Raw genomic sequence first — 5,988 nt, 5'->3', positions numbered from 1 at the left:
GTTTGCATTTATCTTCTCTGTGTAGCCATTTATACCTCTTGATAAATATTAACTTGGAAAAACACATGAAAAGTGATGCTTAATTAAACAAATGTTATGAAGTAATAGAATAAAGATGTTGGAAAAAGAGACAAATGTTTATTTGTCTGACATTGAGACCACTGTGGGAAGAATGAACAGTTTAATAAATGCTGCTGGAGTAATCATACAAAAGGATTGAACTTTTACCTCACACCGTTTAGACAGTTCAATTATAGATATATTAAATATTAGCTAAGACAAGGAACCATGAAACTTTTAGAATAAAACATGTAGATATATTGAAACTTCTGGAAAGAAAAGGATTCCTTGACATAAAGTAAATTATCTCCCCTTCCTTCCCAGCCTGGTCTAGCTCATGCCCCTCCCCACTGGCTCCCTGAGTCCCAGGTGGGTCTGGCTTTGGGTAGCTGGGTGGCGATGGCTGGACAGATGGATGCAGGCAAGGATGGATGGAGGCATACAATGAGGTCCAAGGGCATCCACTGTCAAGGGCATTGCTTAAGGTGCACCCCAACAGATGAGGGATACACAGAGGGCCAAATGGATCAACTTTAAATGGCATTGCCCAAGGTCAACCCTGGTGGGCTGGGGCCAAGCTCAGTATTTGCAATTGACTGCTACCTTAAAATACAGGTCCTAAAAATGCCAGATTGTTTGGATTTAGAAAATGATCTATATAAATGATAAAAATTAAGAAAAAAAAAACACTTTTTTTTTTTTTTCTGTATTGTCCACCTGGAATATGGTGGACCTATGCTTTTGGTAGCTTAGGCAGTAAAGAATCTGCCTGGAATGTAGGAAATCTGGGTTCAATTGCTAGATTGGAAGGATCCCCTGGAGAAGGGAATGGCAAACCACTCCAGTATTCTTTCTGGGAGAATTCCATGGACAGAGTGTGGGATTGCAGGTCAGACACAGCTGAGCAACTAACACACACACATGCTTCTGGAATAATATTCACCATGATTTTGGACAACCTTCCAAATTTAGAAGACATACTATAAATAAGTCTGAGCATGGAAAAATCGATGCTTTTGAACTGTGGTGCTGGAGAAAACTCTTGAGAGTCACTTGGACAGCAAGGATATCAAACCAGACCATCCTAAAGGAAATAAACCCTGAATATTCATTGGAAGAACTGATGCTGAAGTTGAAGCTCCAATATTTGGCCACCCGATGTGAAGGACTGACTTACTGGAAAAGACCCTGGTGTTGGGAAAGACTGAACACAGGAGGAGAAGGGGACGACAGAGGGTGAGATGGTTGAATGGCATCATTGACTCAATAGACATGAATTTAAGCAAACTCCAGAAGATAGTGAAGGACAGGGAAGCCTGGCATGCCATGGTCCATGGGGTCACAAAGAGTAGGACACTGCTTAGCCACTGAAGAACAGTAACAACATTTTTCCTTTTGCTCATTAACAGTGGATGACTCAGAGGTGGATTTTTTGGCCTTCAAAGGAAACAGAGATGATAAAGACTTCAAATGGAACTTGGACACAATATTGGAGAAGACACTCAATTTAATACGCATGGAATCCAGCAAGCTAAAGGTATGGAAAGGTAGAGCCATGGAAAACCCTACATGTGGCATTCAATATCTGGGAAGCAGCAGAGAGGCTATGGATCCTGATTCAGAGCAACAACCAGCGTCTTCAGGATCTGGGAATTCTCTTTATTCAGATGGAAGGGAAAGGTGCTATCAGCCTGGCTTTGTCTCAGAACAAAAGCCAAGATGTGAGAAATAAAGGATCCATGGGAGCGGAAATTAAATTGCGATGGAGATAGGATTTCCCATGAAAGGTGCTCCATGATAATAAGGATGGCCAACACTGCAACTATTATCTATCTCAGGGTGGAAACATGCCATATTCCATGATGGTATCAGGCCCCAATTCAGAAATGCAGCCCAGGACTCCTCGTCCTGCTTCTAGTCAGACACAACTTATCCACTCTTCTCTGGGCTCCATATACAGCAGTGAAGTCATCACTCAGGATCTTTAGTTCCTCTGCACCACCCAATACAGCCTGTCCCAGTGAACAAACAAATAAACCCAGCTAATTTTTGCCCAGAGGCAGAAGCAGCAATAGATTCAGGCAAGAACCCTACAGCAACATCAGCAGCATCAGCCACAGGGGATTCAACTCCAGTTTTCTGCCCCAAATAAAGTTCCTGTTCCTCTAGGCTGGAACAAGCTGCCTTCTCGAGTTGTTCAGCTTCCTCCAGCCTAGAGTTCTCTGGCACAATGACTGCAAATCAAGGGTAGGAAATGCTCCCCCATTTGGCCCAGTGCAACAGCAAATCCAGGCAGATCATCCTTAACCACCATACAGACAACTTCCTGCTCTCCTCCTCCATATACCTTTGGCAGCAGCAAGCTTCAGGAGCCCAGAGAAACTTTCCTCAGATGAACAACCCAGGCCATTAAACAGCTCCTCAGATGAACTTGCAAGGAGGGCCTTTTAAGGTCGCAATTCCCCTGTCAGCCTCACCTCAACAGCAAGTCTGCATCCTCATGCTCCCCCTTCCAATAGGGATATGACTTGTATCCTCTCCAACAGTTAACCAAACTCAGCAGCATATGGGAACAAGGACACCTCAAAATAATCCACTTAGCCAGGGATTTCAGCAGTCCATCAGCTTTCCAGACCAGAATCCCCTGGTTCACCAAGGAAATGTGTTAAATAAATGCCTTTATCCTAGAAAATAAATAAATAAATAATGATGCAAGTATTAACAGAGTTCCAAAGAATAGCAAGGAGTGATAAGTAAGCCTTCCTCAGTGATCAATTCAAATAAATAGAGGAAAACAATAGAATGGGAAAGACTCAAGATCTCTTCAAGTTAACTAGAGATACCAAGGGACCATTTCATGCAAAGATGGGTACAATAAAGGATAGGAATGGTATGGACCTAACAGAAGCAGAAGATATTAAGAAGAGGTGGCAAGAATACACAGAAAAGCTATACAAAAAAGATCTTTATGACCCAGGTAACCATGATAGTGTGATCACTCACCTAGACCCAGACATCCTGGAATGCAAAGTCAAGTAGGCTTTAGGAAGCCTCACTACAAACAAAGCTACTGGAGGTGATGGAACTCCAGTTGAGCTATTTCAAATCCTGAAAAATGATGCTGAGAAAGCGCTGCACTCAGTATGCCAACAAATTTGGAAAACTCAGCAGTGGCCACAGGACTGGAAAAGGTCAGTGTTCATTCCAATCCCAAAGATGGGCAATGCTAAAGAATATTCAAACTACAACACAATTGCACTCATCTCACATGCTAGCAAAGTAATGCTCAAAATTCTTGAAATCAGGCTTCAACAGGATGTGAACAGTGAACTAACTTCCAGATGTTCAAGCTGGATTTAGAAAAGGCAGAGGAACCAGAGATCAAATTGCCAACATCCGTTGGGTCATCAAAAAAGCAAGAAAGTTCCAGAAAAACATCTATTTCTGCTGTATTGACTATGCCAAAACCTTTCATTGTGTGGATCACAACAAACTGTGGAAAATTCTTAAAAACATGGAAATACCAAACACCTGTCCTGCCTCCTGAGAAATCTGTGTGCAGGTTAAGAAGCAACAGTTAGAACTGGATGTGGAACAACAGACTGGTTTCAAATTGGGAAAGGCGTAGGTCAAGGTTGTGTATTGTCACCCTGCTTATTAAACTTCTATGCAGAGTACATCATGTGAAATGCTGGACTGGATGAAGCACAACCTGGAATCTAGAATGCCAGGAAAAATATCAATAGCCTCAGATACGCAAATGACACCACTGTTATGGGAGAAAGCTAAGAGGAACTGACGAGTCTCTTGATGAAAGTGAAGAGGAGAGTGAAAAAGCTGTCTTAAAACTCAATATTCTAAAAACTAAGATCATGGCATCTGCTCCCATCACTTTATGGCAAATAGATGTGGAAACACTGGAAACAGTGAGAGACTTTATTTTCTTGGGATCCAAATCACTGCAGATGGTCACTTTGGCCGTGAAATTAAAAGATGCTTTCTCCTTGGAAGAAAAGCTATGACCAACTTAGACAGCATATTAAAAATCAGAGACATTTCTAACTAAGGTCCATCTTGTCAGAGCTATGGTTTCTTCCAGTAGTCATGTATGGATATAAGAGTTGGACTATAAAGAAAGTTGAGTGCTGGAGAATTTATGCCTATGAACTGTGGTGTTGGAGAAGACTCTTGAGAGTCCCTTGGACTGCAAGGGGCTCCAACCAGTACATCCTAAAGGAAATTGTCCTGAATATTCATTGGAAGGACTGATGCTAAAACTGAAACTACAATATTTGGCCACCTGATATGAAGAACTGATTCATTGGGAACGACCCTGATGCTGGGAAAGATTGAAGGCAGGAGAAGAGGATGACAGAGGGCAAGATGGCTGGATGGCATCTTTGACTTGATGGACTTGAGTTTAAGCAAGCTCCAGGAGTTGATGATGGACAGGGAAGTCTGACGTGCCACAGTCCATGGAGTCACAAAGAGTCAGACACAACTGAGCGACTGAACTAAACTGAAGTATTAGCAGTTTGACTATGTTTAAAATAAAAATGTATTTAACTGCAACTAGAAAAATTAAAATACAGCTATATTCCATGAAAATATAGTTATAATACACTTAATCATGTTTTATCAATATAAAATTTAATCTGAATTATATGTTAATTAAAATTAAAAGCAATGACATATGGACTAAAAATGTATAAAAAATATGTGCAACAGAAAATAACAATCCACAAAAGAGGATAACTGAAGTTCCTATAAATATTGGTAAAGATGGTCACTTTGACTATTTAAAAGAGAGTTGTCAAAAAGGAAACATAAAAATCTTTTAATACCCATCAAACATTTTTTAAGTTACAAAAACAAGAGGTGTCAAAGGTAAATTGTGACACACAGCTATATGATACTAGAGGAAATCTAAAGTGGTATACTCAGACAGTAAAGAATCTGCCTGTAGTGTGGGAGACCTGGGCTTGATCCCTGGATTGGGAAGATCCTTTGGAGAAGGAAATGGCACCCCACTCCAGTATTCTTGCCTAGAGAATCCCAGGGATGGAGGAGCCTGGTGGGCTGCCATCTATGGGGTCACACGGAGTCGGACATGACTGAAGTGACTTAGCAGCAGCAGCAGCAGCCAGTATTCTTGCCTACAGAATTCCATGGACAGAGGTGACTGACACTTTCACTTTGACTTCCCTGATGTATCAGGGGGTAAAGAATCCACCTGCAATTCAAGAGACACAGGAGATGCAGGTTCATCCCTAGGTCAGGAAGATCCCCTGGAGTAGGAAAATAGCAGCCCACTCCAGTATTCTTGCCTGAAAAATCCCATGGGCAGAGGAGACTGGCAAGTTACAGTCCAAAGGATAGCAAAGAGTTGGACACAACTGAGTGACTAAGCATGCATCATCAAAATAGCTTACAACTGAGAAGAAATTGTAAATGTGAAAATGTGTAGCAAATAATAACATATATCAAAATTGGACCCAGTAATCCAAATATATAGCCATATATGTGCACAAACTGACATTTATAAAAATCATCTTTCCTAATATTAAAAAAATAAGAAAAGACAAAAATATCAGTCAACAAAAGAATTGACTGTGTCATGCCTTTACACGGTCACAATTAACACTAATAAACTATAGCCACACATGTCAGCTTTGGTGCACTTCATATACATGCAAATTGAATATATTTGAATGAAAAAAATTCACAATAATTCATGAAACATATTTGCTTTGCACACAGTTTAAAAGTATACATAAATAGTCTGTTTTTTATATTACATGTGTCACAAAATTATAAACCAAAGGAAAGGAAGAGTTATGATAGAATTATACCTATTAATAGTATCCAAGAAAGGGAAAATTAAAACAATAAAGAATATTAAGGAGTTCTATTAAATTTTAATACTTA

The 5,988-nt window shown here is 40.3% G+C and overlaps 1 pseudogene; it reads left to right on the top strand.

Annotated features, from left to right (window-relative positions):
- The first annotated feature begins 459 nt into the window (after positions 1–459).
- On the top strand, positions 460–2,755 carry LOC138074875 (nuclear receptor coactivator 6 pseudogene; annotated as a pseudogene).
- The last annotated feature ends 3,233 nt before the right edge of the window (positions 2,756–5,988 follow it).

This window comes from Capricornis sumatraensis, chromosome 1 (assembly GCF_032405125.1).
Source record: "Capricornis sumatraensis isolate serow.1 chromosome 1, serow.2, whole genome shotgun sequence".
Taxonomy (NCBI): Eukaryota; Metazoa; Chordata; class Mammalia; order Artiodactyla; family Bovidae; genus Capricornis; species Capricornis sumatraensis.
The sequence above is the reverse complement of the archived record's forward strand: the minus strand, read 5'-3'. Positions and strand labels throughout refer to the sequence as shown.